This window comes from Microcebus murinus, chromosome 23 (assembly GCF_040939455.1).
Source record: "Microcebus murinus isolate Inina chromosome 23, M.murinus_Inina_mat1.0, whole genome shotgun sequence".
Lineage (NCBI taxonomy): Eukaryota > Metazoa > Chordata > Mammalia > Primates > Cheirogaleidae > Microcebus > Microcebus murinus.
In genome coordinates this window covers 34,293,918-34,314,435 of record NC_134126.1, presented here as the reverse complement: position 1 = coordinate 34,314,435, position 20,518 = coordinate 34,293,918, and the positions used below count along the sequence as shown (strand labels likewise).

The 20,518-nt window shown below is 46.1% G+C and overlaps 1 long non-coding RNA gene across 1 annotated transcript; it reads left to right on the top strand.

Annotated features, from left to right (window-relative positions):
- Positions 1-14,578: 14,578 nt before the first annotated feature.
- LOC142863879 (uncharacterized) lies at positions 14,579-19,887 on the top strand. Its single transcript, XR_012914529.1, has 3 exons — positions 14,579-14,835; positions 14,959-15,042; positions 19,799-19,887. It is a non-coding gene; the product is annotated as an uncharacterized LOC142863879 (long non-coding RNA).
- Positions 19,888-20,518: the final 631 nt, after the last annotated feature.

Below are 20,518 nucleotides of genomic sequence, written 5' to 3'. Positions count from 1 at the left end.
GGACCTGCCTTTTAATATCAACTTGGACAGTGTTGTTAAGAAAAACATTCTCCAGCCGGGCGTGGTGGCTCACACCTGTAATCCTAGCACTCTGGGAGGCCGAGGCGGGCGGATTGCTCGAGGTCAGGAGTTCGAAACCAGCCTGAGCAAGAGCGAGACCCCGTCTCTACTATAAATAGAAAGAAATTAATTGGCCAACTAATATATATATAAAATTAGCCGGGCATGGTGGCGCATGCCTGTAGTCCCAGCTACTTGGGAGGCTGAGGCAGCAGGATTGCTTGAGCCCAGGAGTTTGAGGTTGCTGTGAGCTAGGCTGACGCCACGGCACTCACTCTAGCCTGGGCAACAAGCGAGACTCTGTCTCAAAAAAAAAAAAAAAAAAAAAATTCTCCAAGTAGATTGTTCTTTTAACACTTAGCGACAATATCATGAATTTGAATCTAAAGATAAAATCTCCCTCCGTGAGACATATGAAGTTCTTTTAAAATACAGAGAAGGAAAAGGAAAGGATATGGGAGCATATCTTTCCCGAAAGATGCTTCTCTGAGTTGCTTTCACACCTCGTAGCATATAATGCTAGCGTTCTACGTAGATTTGAAAGCCAACTCCAGCAAAAAGGTATCTTCCAGTTTGTAGACAAAAGGGCTCAGATAAATGTTTACATCTTTATCACCAAATCTGAACATATCCAAATATTTATGAAATTCAAATAGTAAATGATGAAGAAGGGTTTGTCTCTTTTGCTGTTAAACTTTTTAGTGGAAAAGATAGCAAGACTTTCAAAAATAATACAGCACGGCATGAGATCTTCTCCTTCCGCCTTTTTTCAAGAGATTTGCCCAAAACCATAGGATAAATTATCTTACCTCTGACCAGCTTCTGCTTGTTCCCCCTTATCTTTGTTCCTCAGTCTTCGAGACATTGGAAATCCTAAAGCAATCCTTGTAGTTAAGAACAAAGGATATTTGAAGCAGAATATCGCCAACAGATTGTAATCACAGGAGGCAAACTTTCTTCGGGGATTCTTTGCGGAGTGTCACTTGGGCCTCAAGAAAGAGCACAGTGTTGGTGTAACCCTGTGGCATTGCGTGGGAAAAAAACTTCTTAACCCCACCCACCAGATACTCCACACACATAAAAGCATCTTCATTGCATGTCAGCTCTGCTCACACCCATCTAATACCCTCGGGAGAATGAGTAAGCATATCCAACGAGCAATGTCCTTAGAATGTACTGGAAGGAAACATAAAAAGAGAATCAACCCATATAAGCAACCCTAATCCTAACGTGAATAAAGAAATGGGCAAAACAAATTGCTGTGTACCAAGTTCTGCTCTCCCAAAATACAAGGGAATAACTAAGCAAATATCGCATGTAATTATGTATGATCGATTCGAGAAGGAAAAAAGAAATGCAACATGCCAGCAAACAGAACTCAGAACTCGAATACCAGGTCAAAAGGTGGCATTCCAAAGCAGAAGGTACCCTTTGAATAACAGACAAAGACTTAAAACTCCAAAATATTTGACAACCCATTCCCCATATTTTACGACTGCAAATAGGAACAAGACAAAAAATAAACCAGGACTGAGAGTTCTCCTGGGATTCAAGAGTGTGGATACCATCTTACCTCTGCTGTTGCTTCTGATGCCACAGACCCAAGACGGAGGGACGCATCTGGTAAGACGGCTTCTGCCTGTCATATTCTCTGGAAAGGAGGGGACAGCGGGATGTCAGCACCGTGAAACTGGCCAAGTGCTTCTTAGTTTGGTGGGAATTTATTTACTCCTCTCATGAAAAGAATTCCGTCTCGGCCGGGCGCGGTGGCTCACGCCTGTAGTCCTAGCACTCTGGGAGGCCGAGGCGGGCGAATTGCTCGAGGTCAGGAGTTCGAAACCAGTCTGAGCAACAGCGAGACCCCGTCTCTACTATAAAATAGAAATAAATTAATTGGCCAAATAATATACATAGAAAAAATTAGCTGGGCATGGTGGCACATGCCTGTAGTCCCAGCTACTCGGGAGGCTGAGGTAGGAGGATCGCTTGAGCCCAGGAGTTGGAGGTTGCTGTGAGCTAGGCTGACGCCAGGCACTCACTCTAGCCTGGGCAACAAAGCGAGACTCTGTCTCAAAAAAAAAAAAAAGACAGAGTCTTATATTTATTTTTCCTCAAGAAGACACCCTAGGGCTTATTTTCAGGGGATGTGTTATTTTTTTTAAGTACGGTTCAATAATCTACACTGATTCAAATATAGCTAAGTCGTCTTCTCCTGAAACATCATCATAACTCTCCAAACCCCGTATTCCATCCTGAATGTCTTGTGACCCTAGTCCCTTTAGAACCACTGGCCTCAATCTCTCCTGTCGAGCCATAGAGCTCTCACGGGGCGGATGAGAAGGGCTGCTCATCTTCTTTCCCGCTCGGCAACCAAATGCACGGGTTGTGCAGACGCGCTGCGCAGCCACGCCCGTCACTAGGGCTTATTTTCGGGGTGGGGCTTCTATTGCGCAAATGCTTAAAAATCCTGCTGGGGCTTATTTTATGGGCAGGTCTTATTTTCGGGGAAACAGGGTACTACTGGGCTATCCCCAGTTGCTCCAGAAAACTGCCAAATGGGTGCTGCTAATTCCTATTCTGTGATGACATAACTAAAGCCCTTGAATACCACACAGCCCACTGATTTACCTCTATGACTTTTAACACAAACAGGTTGTACTTCCTCTTTAAATAAGCAGGTATGAATCCTTAAGTAATGTGTGCATGAGTTCATGGCGAGAGGCCTACTATTAGGATTAGAAGGAAGGCTTTAAATCAGGCAGCCTACTGTTGAGTTTGAAACGACTCACTCCAGCAAACCAGTTGGAAAAGCTCCTCCCAGTTTGTGAAAGCAAAAACAAAAAAGGGAAAAAAGTTTCTTCACATTTGAGTCACTATATAATTTCATGCACAAAGACTCCACATACACACCAGAGAGAGGAGCCTTACCCACGTTTGCATTTATTCTTTTTTTTATGGCTGTTGTGGTTTTGCCAAGTGCTTTATGACTGTTTTTTATTAGCTAGGCCTCTCGACAGTCCTGTGAGGTAGAGACCAGTAGGTAAAACAGGTACCACAGACGATGAAGCAGGAAGCCAGCTCTCCAGGGACACTTTATTCCAGGAAGGCCTGGGTGGAAGAATGCACTTTCCCAAGTTTGCCAGAGGCGCCAGGGAATAGAAGTCAGCCTGCATAATACTACTGGCCATTTTCAAAAGCATTTGTTTTGTTTTTTTCCCCTTCCAAAAACAGATATGCATCTCCCTTCCCTGTCTCTCACTCACTCTCTCACTCTCAATTTCTCGCTCTCAAAGCCAAAGTGAGCAAAGCTCAAGTGGGTCAGTATTTTATTTCAGATGCATTTATTACCATATGGTAATATGGTAATATTACCTTATTGACGGCTTTTTTTCTAACCAAGCTTCAGCCAAGGTGCTACCTTGTTGATATGTTTAAAGACCAGTTACAAGCAGTACTAAACACTTGTGTAGTCAGACCATTTTTAAGAGTTCTTGGTACAAGATGTAAGATTTTACAAAAGCATTCATGTAAGAAACTAAAAGAGATGCTAGTGCATAGTCCCTCGCTCTACAGGTAATGAAAGCTAAAGTTGAAAGAAACTTTCTGAACATAGACAAACTGCATCTTTTAAGGAAAAGCTTTGTCTAGAAACTGGATTTCCTGATTCCAAAGGTGAAAAAGCAAAATTAGAGTATAATTCTCTATGAACATTCATAAAAATAGAAAATAAAACCTTATGACTCTTTGTCATTTTATATTTGTTTTATGTATTTGTGGTATGAAACTTCATTCAACATACAGTTTGTAACCCTTATGTTAAAATCACGTATTGGAAAACAAATTATATAATAGGGTTTGTTTTTTTAATGGAACGTGGGTGTCTACAGAGAAAAGGCGAATGAAGATAAGCTGTCTACCTACGCAAGGTGTCTATTATTGGAAATGGATACTAGAAACAGTTGCCAGTGTGGGTTTGATTTGGCAATTAATTATTTCGTGAGCAGCTTAGTCACTCGCTTCCTGAGCCAAGGTTCAAATCTAATCTTCTGCTGTTCATCTATTGTGCTTTCTACTTCTTCTCTGAGTTGCCTCCCTGGCTGTAGGCTGTGTCATGTGGTTGCCTTTGTCCTGTTCAGACCTTGCCCTCTTCCTTTGAATTGAACAAAGCCTCCAAAGCCTCTGTCCTTTTGTTTTAAGCTGTCTTCCTCTTTCCCTGCCTGGCTCCACCTCTCCTGGAAGACTCTATGTGTCTTGGCTTCCAAGCTCAGTTGGAGTCCCTGATACTCACTCTCTAGCTGGTGAATAAGGCCAGCTCTGCTCTGGTGAAGTTCAGCTTCTTTGCCTAAGCCCATATTCTTTCTACCACAAGAGGCCACGTAGTCCCTGCCCTCATGGAGCTTATATTCTAGTTAATAGAGACCAACAATAAACATGTAAATACATGAGTAATAAAATTCATGATAGAAGTAGCATAAGTAATACAATGTATGATAGAAGCACGTGCTAAGGAGAAGAAAAACAGAACGATGAGATAGAATGATGGGTGGACGACTGCTCTAGCTATTAGTAGGCTGGACAAGGCAGGCCTCCCTACGGGGAAGATATCTAAACTGCAACTGGAATGATGAGGAGACAGGAGCTGTGGGAAGATTCAGGGGACAAGGCTCCCTGGCAGAGGGAGGAGATGACGCAAAGTCCCCGAGTCTGGGACCAGCTTGGCACCTTGGTTTAAGGAAAGCCAGGGCACAGGATAGCTGGTCGGAGTGGTGGGAGATAAGGGCAGAGAGACAGGCAGCAGCCAGACTGGGAAGGGTGTTTGCAGCTATGGTAAAGACTCTGTATCTTACTCTACTTGCTGTGGAAGCTACCAGAAGGAAATCAGCACAGCCTCCAGACCCCCATTGCCGTGGGGCTGGGCAGCTCTTGCTTACTTGCAGCTCAGGTCCTTTGTTATGCCTCTAGGCAGCAGCCTTGTTTATCACAACGACCCTGTCTGGAGCACCTTGCTTTTAAACGCTCTGGGCAGAACATGCACATTACTCGCTAAATTTAATTCTTAAACCAGGAAGATATATGTCAGTCCCCTACATTCAGGTGCTCTGGTTGCCTCATACTCTGCCACTGTGATTGGGGGGCGCTCCCCGGGGGAGCCTGGCAGCTGAATGAGGCCGGGACAGGAACTGTGGAATCACTGGAACGGCTTGTAGGAGCCCCCCAGCACACCCTGAAATCAAGCCTTAAGCCCTGTAGACACGAGGGTGGGAGTGTCCCGCTGCACTGGGCACCCCCGGTCACAGGCAGTTCCTGCAAGGCGTGTGGAGTGGATGGGCACACAGCCCGTGTTGACTCACCTGGCCCTGGGCTGTCCGGTCACATGTGGGCATGCGCCAATTAACGGGGGAGGACGGAAGCCTCTCCGGCCGACGTCCTGCATCCAGTGTGTTCGGCAAGCGTGGCATCATGTTCGGGCGGTGAGTCCGTCAACATAAAACTAAATGCTGCCAAACACTCAAGACCTACACAGATGCAGCTCAAGTCTCCATGAAATTGATTCCATCTTCTATGGTGAGAAAAAAAAGAAAAGAAAAGAAGAAGAAGCAGAAGCAGAAGCAGAAGAAGAAGGAAAAGAAGAAGAAGCAGAAGAAGAAGAAGGAGGAGGAGGAGGAGGAGGAGGAGGAGGAGGAGGAGGAGGAGGAGGAGGAGGAGGAGGAGGAGGAGGAGGAGGAGGAGGAGGAGGAGGAGGAGGAGGAGGAGGAGGAGGAGGAGGAGGAGGAGGAGGAGGAGGAGGAGGAGGAGGAGGAGGAGGAGGAGGAGGAGGAGGAGGAGGAGGAGGAGGAGGAGGAGGAGGAGGAGGAGGAGGAGGAGGAGGAGGAGGAGGAGGAGGAGGAGGAGGAGGAGGAGGAGGAGGAGGAGGAGGAGGAGGAGGAGGAGGAGGAGGAGGAGGAGGAGGAGGAGGAGGAGGAGGAGGAGGAGGAGGAGGAGGAGGAGGAGGAGGAGGAGGAGGAGGAGGAGGAGGAGGAGGAGGAGGAGGAGGAGGAGGAGGAGGAGGAGGAGGAGGAGGAGGAGGAGGAGGAGGAGGAGGAGGAGGAGGAGGAGGAGGAGGAGGAGGAGGAGGAGGAGGAGGAGGAGGAGGAGGAGGAGGAGGAGGAGGAGGAGGAGGAGGAGGAGGAGGAGGAGGAGGAGGAGGAGGAGGAGGAGGAGGAGGAGGAGGAGGAGGAGGAGGAGGAGGAGGAGGAGGAGGAGGAGGAGGAGGAGGAGGAGGAGGAGGAGGAGGAGGAGGAGGAGGAGGAGGAGGAGGAGGAGGAGGAGGAGGAGGAGGAGGAGGAGGAGGAGGAGGAGGAGGAGGAGGAGGAGGAGGAGGAGGAGGAGGAGGAGGAGGAGGAGGAGGAGGAGGAGGAGGAGGAGGAGGAGGAGGAGGAGGAGGAGGAGGAGGAGGAGGAGGAGGAGGAGGAGGAGGAGGAGGAGGAGGAGGAGGAGGAGGAGGAGGAGGAGGAGGAGGAGGAGGAGGAGGAGGAGGAGGAGGAGGAGGAGGAGGAGGAGGAGGAGGAGGAGGAGGAGGAGGAGGAGGAGGAGGAGGAGGAGGAGGAGGAGGAGGAGGAGGAGGAGGAGGAGGAGGAGGAGGAGGAGGAGGAGGAGGAGGAGGAGGAGGAGGAGGAGGAGGAGGAGGAGGAGGAGGAGGAGGAGGAGGAGGAGGAGGAGGAGGAGGAGGAGGAGGAGGAGGAGGAGGAGGAGGAGGAGGAGGAGGAGGAGGAGGAGGAGGAGGAGGAGGAGGAGGAGGAGGAGGAGGAGGAGGAGGAGGAGGAGGAGGAGGAGGAGGAGGAGGAGGAGGAGGAGGAGGAGGAGGAGGAGGAGGAGGAGGAGGAGGAGGAGGAGGAGGAGGAGGAGGAGGAGGAGGAGGAGGAGGAGGAGGAGGAGGAGGAGGAGGAGAAAATAATTTATAATTAATTTTAATAAAAATAAAGAAAAAATGTTTAAAATATTAAATTTTTTTTTAAAAAAGAGTCTTCATGAAAGAGGGCAGCAATATTTCTACAGCAACTGTACCTCTGTTTGCAGCTTTTCATGAAGAAATTCAAAGAACAAAAAAATGTCAAAAAGTCTCTAATGGCTGGGCACAGTGGCTCACGCCTGTCATCCCAGCACTCTGGGAGGCTGAGGCGGGAGGATCGCTTGAGGTCAGGTGTTCGAGACCAGCCTGAGCAAGAGCGAGACCCCGTCTCTACTATAAATAGAAAGAAATTAATTGGCCAACTAATATATATAGAAAAAATTAGCTGGGCATAGTGGCACATGCCTGTAGTCCCAGCTACTCGGGAGGCTGAGGCAGGAGGATCGCTTGAGCCCAGGAGTTTGAGGTTGCCGTGAGCTAGGCTGATGCCACGGCACTCACTCTAGCCTGGGCAACAAAGTGAGACTCTGTCTCAAAAAATCAAAACAAAACAAAGTCTCCAGTGACAAATCACATCATTGCTACGCATGACCACACGCGCCACCTTAGGCCGCGACACCCCTCTCAGCAGCAGCCATCGAACGAGCTTTAGTTGTGTCCCCCACAACGTGATCACACTGGACTCTAAGTGCCCACACACCTGGCCCTTTTACACCCCCATTACTGGTCTCCCCAGTTTCACGGAGCAACCAGAACGTTGGCAAAGAAAGAATACGATAGGGAGCGACGTCCACAAGACGGTGGGACGGGACTCCCCAGGCTCACCCTCGTGCAGAAATATCAATTTAAACAGCCGTCCACGCGAGAAAACACTTTCACAGGGGCTGAGGTGGCACCCAAGGTGGAGCTCGGAAAGAAGACACAGTGAAGAGGGCAGGGGGGGACAATTTCACGGTATCCAAACCTGCAGAGAGCAGCTCAGAGAGAGATGCCCTTCACGTGGGGGAAGGAGGGTGAAGTGAGCGGTTTGCTGCTGAACCTGGCACCCGTGTAGCACCCAGGGACTCAGTCACCAGGCTGGCACTTGGCCCGCCCCCGTGGACCCAATTAACAGGCTCTGCCCCAGCGGATCCACGCCCCAGGCCCAACCCCATGAACCAGTGCCAGACCCACCCTCCTGCTGAGCCAGGCACTGGGCCAGCCTGTCCGAGCAGGGACAGCAAGCCCAGCCAGGGACCACACCACACAGCCTGCCCAGAACATCCGGACAGGCTGACTGGCGCAGAGCTTTTGCCAGACAATGTCAACCTGCAAAGACCAGAGGAAGTCCCTTCTTCTTCAAGTGAAGAACATGGCCACAAGGAGGTCATGGCAACCTGACACGACCTGACACGACCAAAGGAACAAAGTAAAGCACCAGCAGCCAACTCTGAAGAAATGGAGCTTTATGAACCGTCTGACAAAGAGTCCAAAATATTTGTTTTGGTTTTTGAGCTGGGGGGGGTCTTGCTGTGTTGCCCAGGCTGGTCTTGAAGTCCTGGGTTCAAGCAATCCTCAGCTTCCCAAGTAGCTGGGATTACAGGCACGCACCGTGGCACCTGGCCCCAAAATAATCGTCTTAAGGAAGCACAACAAAATTTAAGGTGTACAACATGGTGTTTCAACATATATACATATTGTGAAATGATTGCAACAATCAAGCTACCTAACATATCCATCACCTCAAAAAGTTACCTTTTGCTTTAGTTTTTGTGTGTGTGTGTGTGTGGTGTGAATACTTAAGAACTATTCTTTTGGCAAATTTCAAATATGCATTACAGGATTAGTCATTATAGCCACCATGCTGCACGTCAAATCTCCAGAACGTATTCATCGCGTAAATGAAAGTTTGCACCCTTTAAGCAACATCTTCCCATTTCTTCTGGCCCTGAAACCCACCCTTTTGCTCTCTGTTTCTATGAATTCAAACTTGTTAGATTCCGCACATACATGAGATCATGCAGTACGTGTCTTTCTGTGCCCGGCTTATTTCATTTAAGACAGTGTCCTCCAGATTCTTCCATGATGTCACAAATAAATGGCAGGAATTCCTTCCTTCAAGGCCAAATAATATCAGTTGCATGTAAACATGCCACATTTTCTTTATCCGTTAATCTGCTAATACGCACTTAGATTGATTCCGTATCTTGGCTGCCGTGAATGACGGTGCAGTGAATCTGGGAGTGCAGATGGCTCCGAATCCACATCTTCTATCCAAGCCATCAGAGCACACTCTTCTACTAAGAGCAGCCTTGTCAGACTAAATAAACAAGTCAAGTCGTGGCAAAAATAAAGAAATTAACTCCCTAAACTTTTAAAACCTCACCAGTCCCATTCTGCACTATTTTTTACACAGAGCACCGGGCAGCTCAGCTACTCGCCATTGCTGCTTTGATCACTCAGAGTACCCTCAGCACACCTGCTGCCTGCGCAGACCTAAAGATTCAAGTTAACATCCAAACAATAACGCCACCTGCCTATGTCTTGAGGCATCAATTCTCCTCAAGTAATAGTAGTGTGAACTAAAATCCTCAACCCCTACCGGCTGACTGAATGGACCCCCTCGTGGCTGGAGGAATATTCAAGGGCAAAGTTGCCTGCCAGGAGGAGGGAGGTCAGACAGGCCTTAACATGCCCCGCTCCCTTCTTGGAGACTTCCTTTGTAACCTATTAACAGGCCTGAGGGTATGCAAGACACACCTGCAGGCCTTCTATTTGCAACAAATGGTGGCTTACCTCTGGTAAACAGTTTATGTTAAAACATTCCACCTCTTTAGACAAAGCTTCATGTCTTTAGCCAATTACAATCTAAAGAATCTTTAAACCCACCTATAACCTGTAAGCCCCTGCTTCGAGATGGCCCTCCTTTTTGGGCCAAACCAATGTATGCCTCCCACACATTGATTGATGGCTTTACCCATAACCCTTTTCTCTAAAATGTATAAAAACCAAACTGTAACCCAGCCACAGCCAGTCCACTTGCCCAAGGCCTCTTGGCAGTGGCTCCGGGTCATGGTCCTCAAATTTGGCTCAGAATAAATCTCTTTAAAATTATTTTGCAGACTTGGCTTTTTTTTTCCGTCGACAGTAGCCTGGTGATTGCAATCTGTTACTTGCAGTCAGTCAAACCTTGCTTTGGCTTCTAATTCAGGAAGCAATAAACAGCAGCATCGTTTTTTTTCTTCTGGCTTCCATGCCTGCATTCCTGTTGACCCACCCACGCGTTTGGATAACCACTCCTCTCCCTCCTACCTGTCCTTCTAGGTCCAGCTCACATCTCACCTCCTTCGTAAAACCTCCTCCCACTGGTTTTGGTCTGTAGGAATCTGTCTCTCCTTTGTGCTCCCATGGTGCTTTTCGCCAATTTACAGCTGTTCAAATTTTAATTTCTCTTGGCTTTTAAAATATATATATATATAATAGTTTAAAGCACTTCCAACTATAAATACCTTGGGGGACAGGAACTATGATTTCTACTTTGTGTGTGCACCCCCTCTGTACTACCCTATATATTTAGTAATTTGGGGGCCATTTGATATTCAGTAAACATTTACTGATTGGTAAATACAATGATGTGACAGCCACCAAGCAAAGAAGGGACGAATGATAAACTGTTGTTATTGTTATTATGGAACTCTTAAGACTCTGGATTTTACTATTTTCAGGATGCATTTCTTCGGTCAAACTTTATAGTTTCCATAAGACTTTGATAAAGAAAAGACATTTGGGGCTGGGCACAGTGGCTCACGCCTGTAATCCTAGTACTCTGGGAGGCCAAGGCAGGAGGATTGTTTGAGATCAGGAGCTCGAGACCAACCTGAGCAAGAGCAAGAGCCTGTCTTTACTAAAAATAGAAAAAATTAGCCGGGCATGGTGGCGCATGCCTGTAGTCCCAGCTACTCGGGAGGCTGAGGCAGGAGGATCGCTTGAGCCCAGGAGTTTGAGGTTGCTGTGAGCTAGGCTGACGCCATGGCAGTCTAACCCAGACAACAAACTCTGCCTCATGAAAAAAAAAAAAAAAGAATTTTTCTGCTTAAAAAAGTTTAAATCCATAAAAAAATGGGTTAGAATATGAATGCTTAATAAATTATTTTATAGTTCTAATAATTTGAGGCAGAGGAGGAAAGAAGCTTCACTCAGCAAGTAATAAGGATGTATCGTTCAACTAAAGTTTAGAGATTTCCCCCCCAAGGTATCAGATGAACTAACTTTACCTAATATAAGGCTCTGTACCTCCCAGACTCTTCTGCCTCACTTCCTCTCAAATTTTACTAAACCTATTTACCATTTCATTCATGCATCTATTCAACCAACATCTTTTTATTTTATTTTATTTTATTTTATTGAGACAGGGTCTCGCTTTGTTGTCCAGGCTAGAGTGAGTGCCTTGGCGTCAGCCTAGCTCACAGCAACCTCAATCTCTTGGACTCAAGCAGTCCTCCTGCCTCAGCCTCCCGAGTAGCTGGGACTACAGTCACGCACCACCATGCCCGGCTAATTTTTTCTATGTATATTCGTTGGCCAATTAATTTCTTTCTATTTATAGTAGAGACAGGGGTCTCGCTCTTGCTCAGGCTGGTTTCGAACTCCTGACTTTGAGCAATCCGTCCGCCTCGGCCTTCCAGAGTGGTGGGATTACAGGCGTGAGCCACCGTGCCCGGCCCAACAAACATCTTTGAGTACTTATTTTCCTACCTCCTAGGTATTTAAAGACCATAGTGACTGAACCACATAAACATAGTATTTGTTTTTAGAGAACAGTTGCATTAAGTTTGAAGAAACGTGTTTTCTGCATTTCCATAGAGCCCTGCCTTGTAAACCTCTCAGAACTCTAGACCAGCCTGGCGCTGCCCGCCCGGTGACCACGCCGGGGCTCCCGGCCTGAGGAGATGCCTGCAGCAGCTGTGGGGGAGGCACGGGTGGAGCTGTATGAGCGGTCTCTCTGCTGAGTGCTGGGGTCCCCCTGCGGCTCCCCTTGGCTGCCTGGCTCCTCTCGGGGTGCTGTTAATGAAATGTCGTCTGTCACATGGTGGCTTCTCACCCACGATCAGAAGTTTACCGGTAAGGCAGCTACTACACTCCGGTGCTTGAGATTTCAGTAAACTGACACACTCCGCAACAGAATTTTGACCAACATGACCAACAGAAAGCAGCTTTTGCTTTGACATAGTGCAATGTTTAAAAAATATAAAAGAAAAACCTTACTCTTCTCTTGCTAACAAGGAGCCAAAAGCTCCCTTTTTCTTTAGCCATTTCGCTATGCCAGATCTTGCCCTCCCTTTGCAGTTGCATGCAAGCCTGTGTTCCCTCTGCGGCACACGCAGTCATCACGGGCTCTTGCCATGCGTTTGCACTCGCAGGTCCGTCAATTAGCACATCTCCAGCGCACCTGTTGCCTGCAGGGCTTGGTACCCACACCCCAAACCTCTGCTGCACACAGTCCTCTGTTGGACAACCTCTGTGTGACTGGTCCACAGAGCTTGTATTCACAAATCGATGGGATGAGTACAGTCTGCTATTCCATCATCAGGCAAGTTAACCATGCAAAAGACAAATACATCAGACACCTGCTGTATTTCCATCAGTCTCTCTCTCTCTCTCTCTCTCTCTCTCTCTCTCTCTCTCTCTCTCTCTCTCTCTCTCTCTCTCTCTCTCTCTCTCTCTCTCTCCGTTTCTTTTCTTTTTTGAGACAGAGTCTTACTCTGTTGCTGGGCTAGAGTGCCGTGGCGTCAGCCTAGCTCACAGCAACCTCAAACTCCTGGGCTCAAGCAATCCTGCTGCCTCAGCTTCCCAAGTAGCTGGGACTACAGGCATGTGCCACCATGCCCAGCTAATTTTTTCTACATATTTGTAGTTGGGCAATTAATTTCTTTCTATCTTTTTAGTAGAGACGGTGTCTCGTTCTTGCTCAGGCTAGTCTCGAACTCCTGACCTTGAGCAATCCTCCCGCCTCGGCCTCCCAGAGTGCTAGGATTACAGGCGTGAGCCACTGCGCCCAGCCCCACTGTTTCTTTAAAATGCTACTTCTGAAAAACAATATTTCTACCAATAACTGAACTCACAATTTCCAGATTGAAAATCGCCAACTTTAATGCTAAGCTTTTTCTCCCAAATGTTTTGTTGTTAGAGTTTAATGATTACCACATAATTTTGTGGAAATTTTTTACAAATTTAACACATCTAAAAAAAATAGCTATTATACTGAATAGCCCAGAAAGGAAGTATGAAATCATTTTTGAGGCACAGGCTAACTTTGGAAAGTGATTTAAATAATTTGTGAGTCCATAAAAATTTTACCATTGATCTCACTTAAGCTGCCTTGAACCTTACTTTTTTGTGATCCTGTGTTATAGTCTCAAATTTCTACCAACACTTTACGTAAAGAATAATTCACAGATACATTTGCTTCATTATCATCATGTTAGAATCTCAGGCTACATAATGTAATTTATGTAAACCAAAGTGGATTCAGCCTCCTGTCTGATATATGTGGAAATAGGTAGAAAGACTTCCTCGTTAGAAACCTACACATCCTCAAGAGTGGAGGCTTCCCTTTCTTCTTCTTCTTCTTCTTCTTTTTTTTTTTTTTTTTTTTGAAACAGAGTCTCACTCTGTCTCCTGGGCTAGAGTGCTGTGGTGTCAGCCTAGCTCACAGCAACCTCAAACTCCTGGGCTCAAGTGATCCTGCTGCCTCAACCTCCCGAGTAGTTGGGACTACAAGCATGCGCCACCATGCCTCGCTAATTTTTTGTATCTATATTTTTAGTTGGCCAATTAATTTCTTTCTATTTTTAGTAGAGATGGAGTCTTGCTCTTGCTCAGGCTGGTTTTTTTTTTTTTTTTTTTTTGAGACAGAGTCTCGCTTTCTTGCCTAGGCTAGAGTGAGTGCCGTGGCGTCAGCCTAGCTCACAGCAACCTCAAACTCCTGGGCTCAAGCGATCCTCCTGCCTCAGCCTCCCGAGTAGCTGGGACTACAGGCACAAGCCACCATGCCCGGCTGATTTTTATATTATATATATTAGTTGGCCAATTAATTTCTTTCTATTTTTATGGTAGAGACGGGGTCTCGCTCAGGCTGGTTTTGAACTCCTGACCTTGAGCAATCCGCCCGCCTCGGCCTCCCAGAGTGCTAGGATTACAGGCGTGAGCCACCGCGCCCGGCCTCAGGCTGGTTTTGAACTCCTGAGCTCAAAGGATCCACCGGCCTCGGCCTCCCAGAGTGCTAGGATTACAGGTGTGAGCCACCACGCCCGGCCTCTTTCTTCTCTTAGACCTGTCACATTAATCAGTATAGCACTCTGCAAAATAATGGGTACTCAGCCAATGCCAACAAGCAGAAGTGTACACACTTATTTTAGTTGTGAGGTATGAGGGCGTGAAAAATTCACATATCGGTAACTTGGATGCCTCAGTCCTGCACCCAGAGGCAACAAAAAGCCCAAGAAAGCAAAACCGGCCCCCTCACTGTCCTGCGGTACCTCAGCCCCAAAGGCACACAGCCCGGGTTGTTCACAGTCACTCAGAATTTCAACATTGTATATCCTGCTTGAGAACTCGGGTGTCGCCATAGCTGTGTTCCTCATCACAAATACAGAACAAAGAAATGGAGAGAGGATATCATCGAAGAGATCTTCAGAGAAAATTTCCCAGAACTAAAGGACATGAGGTTCCAGACTCAAAGGTTCTACTCCCCATTCGGTGACTAGAAAGAGACTCCTGTCACATCTGCATGAAAATTTATAACACCAGGGATGAAGTGAGAATCCTTAACAAACAAGCAAACATTCCGTGGGAAGGACAGGACCCTCCCACCGACACCCCTGGATGCTGGAAGACAACGGAAAAAGGTCTGCAAAATTCCCAATTTAAAATTCTACACCTCACCAACCTAGGAGCCAACGGTGAGGGTAGAATAAAGGTATTTTCAGAAATGCAAGGTCCTTAAACCTTTACCATGCTCCCTTTTTCAGAAAGCTGCTGGAGAATGTGCCACAATGAAACCAAGAAAGAGGAAGATGCAACACAGGAGAGAAATAAGAGGAATTCCCAGAACGGTGAGAATAGAAATGCTAATACCAAGATAACCTCGGCCAGCAGAAACAAAGACTGGATCAAAGCAGGACTCTAAGAGCAGTGTCTTTAAGAACAATAGAAAACTGATTGAATAGATAATATCTGTGAACGTGTTCAAAGGACAATTCCTTTTTTTTTTATTAGAGCATGATTTTTATTTCATCATATTATGGAGGTACAAATATTGTTAGGGTTACAAATATTGCTCTTGCCCCCCCTCCCCCCGAAATGTCCAATCCCCTGGTGGTGTGCATCGTACACGTTATGGAAGCACACACCCCTTTCCTCCTCCCCACTCCCGCCTGCCCACCACCTGCTAGAAAGTTTTTTTTTTGTTTGTTTGTTTTGTTTAACATTTTGGTTACATTGTATATATTTGCCTCTCCCTAAGAAGGGTTAGAGTTATAGATGGGGATGAGGTGGCCGGGCACACTGGCTCATGCCTGTCATCCCAGCACTCTGGGAGGCCGAGGCTGGAGGATCGCTCAAGGTCAGGAGTTGGAGACTAGACTGAGCAAGAACGAGACCCCGTGTAAATTAATTGGCCAACTAAAAAAAAAAAAAAAAATATATATATATATATATATATATATACTAGCCAGGCATGGTGGCACATGCCTGTAGTCCCAGCTACTCGGGAGGCTGAGGCAGGAGGATCACTTGAGCCTCGGAGTTTGAGGTTGCTGTGAGCTAGGCTGACGCCACGGCACTCACTCTAGCCTGGGCAACAGAGTGAGACTCTGTCTCAAAAAAAAAAAAAAAAGAGGTGCTTAATGGGATGAGAACTGGGAGTGGGATGGAATGAATGGGGCAGGACAGACTGCTGTTTTTCATTATTATAAGGCTTTAAGGACTTCAAAATGAAAAGCTTTAAGGTCAAAGCTTTAGCCCTGTGTGTTTTCTTTTTTTTAAGTGGAGCTAAAGAAGTGGCCATTAAGATGTATATCACTATAATGATCATGGTCCTTAATCCTATTAGGACTGGAGGTCATGATGTAGGCAGTGATAGAGGTGGAGTTTGGGAAAGGAGTAATTTTTTTCTCTTTTTCTAAAGGGGGTTTTACTGCAAATGGGAAAGGAATAATTAAAAGCATTCCGCATGATATTATAGAAGGCTAATTCTGTTGCACATGAGTCATTTAAATATTTTGCATAATAATGTGAAGGGCTAACTTTGCGGAAGGCAGGGGTAGACAGCCTTGCAAAGGAAGAGGCTCTTAGAAAAGTGATTCTCTTTTTCCTTAAGGGTTTCAGAGGCTGTATCTACTCTGTCAGTACCAACATTTGCCTTGATTCACAAATCAAATCTGACTGGCACTGCACTCAGACTCGTGAGTTGAAGGTGAAGGAGACAGTAGTTTGAATGCTCTTTTCTCCACCCTGGCTTTTTGAGGAGATTTGGAGACCCAAAGCCTATCTGACATAGAAGTTATTTTAAAACTGAATGCGGGCTGGGCGCGGTGGCTCACGCCTGCAACCCTAGCACTCTGGGAGGCCGAGGGGAGTGGATCATTTGAGCTCAGGAGTCGGAGGCCAGCCTGAGCAAGAGCGAGACCCTGTCTCTCCTAAAAATAGAAAGAACTTAATTGGCCAACTAAAAATATATAGAAAAATTTAGCCGGGCATGGTGGCGCATGCCTGTAGTCCCAGCTAGTCTGGAGGCTGAGGCAGGAGGATTGCTTGAGCCCAGGAGTTTGAGGTTGCTGTGAGCTAGGCTGATGCCAGGGCACTCACTCTAGCCTGGGCAACAAAGCAAGACTGTCTCAAATAAAAAAAGAAATGAAATTTTGAAAAAAAAAAGTATATAGCACATAAGTAAGCAGGAACCCTGGGTCCATAGTACACACACAATTTTACAGGCAGAGGCTTAGCCTTGATTCCTTTAGAACAAAAGGATGAGGTAGGGGCTGGGGGGAAAGCAGCCAATTAGGGTTCAAAGAGGAGTATTTCTCAGACTTGCTAACTTTAAGGATCAAGCTCACCCCAGCCTGTGGGGGAGAGGCCAGTGAATAGTGGAGAGTGTTGACACCATTTCTATTCTCATTCTAGGTTGGCACAATTCTTAGAGTGATCATTAGGGACACAGACAGAACAATTGTAGCTATAGGCTGAGATCATTTCTGCAATCCCCAGCTAAATTGCACAGGTTTCCAATAGAATGAGTTTCTATAACTTCCCAGACAAAGGTTACTTCCAAGCAGCAATGACAATGACTGGGCCAGGTAAGATACATTCATATTCAAACACAGGATTTACGATCGACACCACCTAGCCAGAATTTCCCATCGGCACTTGGGCATACGGGCTTTATTTCATCTTTTTTACCTATAACTTGAATTCCTTTCCTTCAGGATTTAATCGTTCGTCTGCAACATCAACCTCTCCCAAACGAAGCCCACTACCAAGACTTTCTCCCAAGATGAAACTACCTGAGCCATGTGTCGTTCTCCTCATAATTTGCTATTTACTTCATTTGCACGTATCTCCTTTCATTTTTTTTTTTTGAGACAGAGTCTCACTTTGTTGCCCAGGCTAGAGTGAGTGCCGTGGCGTCAGCCTAGCTCACAGCAACCTCAAACTCCTGGGCTCAAGCGATCCTCCTGCCTCAGCCTCCCGAGTAGCTGGGACTACAGGCATGCGCCACCATGCCTGGCTAATTTTTTCTATATATTTTTAGTTGGCCAATTAATTTCTTTCTATTTATAGTAGAGGCGGGGTCTCGCTCTTGCTCAGGCTGGTTTCGAACTCCTGACCTCCTTTCGTTTTAACGTCGTTACCATGGGGAAGAGGCCTCTGCAAAGGCAAGGAGGAATACGGGTACTTCTAATTCAGCCTTTACTAAAACCTTAACCTACTTAGGCACTTGGCTCAGCTTAGCTCTGTGGTTCAAAGAAAGTAAACGTTCTAGAGTTTCTCCTCGTTTTGTCTGTTTCTCCCCGAGCCTTTGGTAACCTATTTATATTCCCCTGAATTCACTCGTTTTCGTCCTAGTAATTAACCCTGAGACACTATCCTCTCCTGTTCCTTCTCCTTCCGAGCGAGATTACAGGTGCAACAAGGGGCACCTGCGGGAGTCCGTCTCAGAACTAGGAGCTCGCGCTGGTCAGTGCACGAGAGTGAGCCGCACGCTTCACCTCTGACCAGCCTGCAATGCATAACGAGAGGCCAGACCGCACACCCAGGAGGGGCCAGAAATAGGAAAGGGAATTTTAAAACGTTACTCACCAATTACATAAGAATCACACATTAAATGTATTAATTACTGTCTATGAATCCTTTTATAAAACTAAGATACACACACACATATGTTATACAGCACACACACATTACAGGCTATAATAAATTATTAATGTAAGACATAACACCAAAATCAGCCCTCAACACATACAATCACTCCCTAATTTATCTCTTTGATATAGTTTCCAATGTTATGACTGACTCATGCAATTGATACGTTGTATCTAGAACTGACAATACTGTAACGGTCAAAGCATCAGCACACTTCCTACTTTAAGACCCAGTTTAGGTCCTTGCCTGCGAGAGTGGCCACTGCGTTGGTGCTCTGGGGCTTGGACCCTGGCTAGCCAGAATTAAAAAAAAAAAAAAAAAAAAAAAAAAGACCCAGTTTAAATACTTCCTTATCTAATCTGAACAAAAATAATATGACATTTACAATGTTTAAAAAAATCTTGCGAGTGGAGTCTTTGTTACAACTTACACATTGCCTCCGAACCCCCGAAGAGGATCTGATGTCCCCGAGATTGATTTCCACACCAAACCCCAGAACCAGATAATCCCCACGCAGGTGCTGCTCTGGGGCTGCTCTGAGGTTCGGGATTTCGCCTCGGGGGCCGTGGCCATATTCCAATTTAGGGAAATACATGTTGGCCACCAAAAAATCTCCTGGGGTTTTCATTCAAGAACAAAGAAATCATTTTTTAAGAACGTTTTCCAAAGATTGTATTGTCATTGAAATTTCTATGAACGTGTTTCCAGCCACTCTGCATTAATGTAGAAGAATCAGTCCTTTTAAAATTTCTCTCCTTCGACGTCTTTCTCCCCCCCCACCCCGTCTTTCTATTAATTAACATGGGCTCATTTTTTCTCCCCATTCCTCTCTTTCTTATGCCGTTTCCCCTTGTCACACCACTGTCCCCTGAAGCAGGAGCCTGTGACTCAGAGACATGTATTTCTGGCTTTACTTCTGACTAATATAACATTCCCCTAAGAAAGCAACTTCCTCCTTGTTTTGTTTTGGTTTCTTGATCTTTTTTAATTAATTTATTTATTTATTTATTTTTGAGACAGAGTCTCGCTTTGTTGCCCAGGCTAGAGTGAGTGCCATGGCGTCAGCCTAGCTCACAGCAACCTCAGACTCCTGGGCTCAAGCAATCCTCCTGCCTCAGCCTCCCGAGTAGCTGGGACTACAGGCATGCGCCACCATGCCCGGCTAATTTTTTCTAGATATATTAGTTGGCCAATTAATTTCCTTCTATTTATAGTAGAGGTGGGGTCTCGCTCTTGCTCAGGCTGGTTTTGAACTCCTGAGCTTGAGCAATCCGCCCGCCTCGGCCTCCCAGAGTGCTAGGATGACAGGCGTGAGCCACCGTGCCCGGTCTTGGTTTCTTGATCTTAATTAAGGATGGCCACAACAACACGAGATACCCTGAACATCTCAATCGAGGGTATCAAAAACAGAGCCGAAGCATCCACAAAAGCAGCTGTTTTTCCTCATAGGTCTAGGATCCATCGGGTGAGCCATCGGGAAGCTTCCTGGGCTGCCTCTGGGGCTACGACATTCCAGCTTTAGCTTTCGTTTGCCTGAGAGCAGAGAGTCATTCTGCTTGGTGAATAGTATCGCAACAAGCCAGACGCCTTTTATTTTTTTCCTTGCAAAAATGTGGTGAATTGCACAAGGCCGAATTAGATTTATTTCAATTAAATCCCTCAGCAAATGGCATTTGAATCACTGCTTCATGTTTTAAACGTCTAAGAAAAAAGAAGTCACTTGTCAAAGCATTTAAATTTTGAGTAACACAGCAAAGCAACGTGAAACACACACACACACAAACCTCACAACCACTTACATGAATTCTTTAAGGCTTATGTAGACCCAAGAAATATACTAAATTTAAGTTCTTAAAAATATTTTTTTCTCTCTCTCCTCAAGGTAAAGCCTATGCTTCATAAAATTCTTCTTTTCTTCTGTCGGATCCCTGGAAATTTGCTGTCCATTTTCTGATACACACAAGAACTGACACAGGAATCAGAGAACTTTTACCCTGTTTTGTTTTTTTTTTTTTGCCAGTTTCTCCATCAGCCAAATAGTATATTTTCAGATTCAGCTATCTTTGTTTATTTGTTTATTTATGTATTTATTTTAGAGACAGAGTCTCGCTCTGTCTCCCCGGGCTAGAGTGCTGCCGTGGGTCAGCCTAGCTCACAGCACCCTCAAAC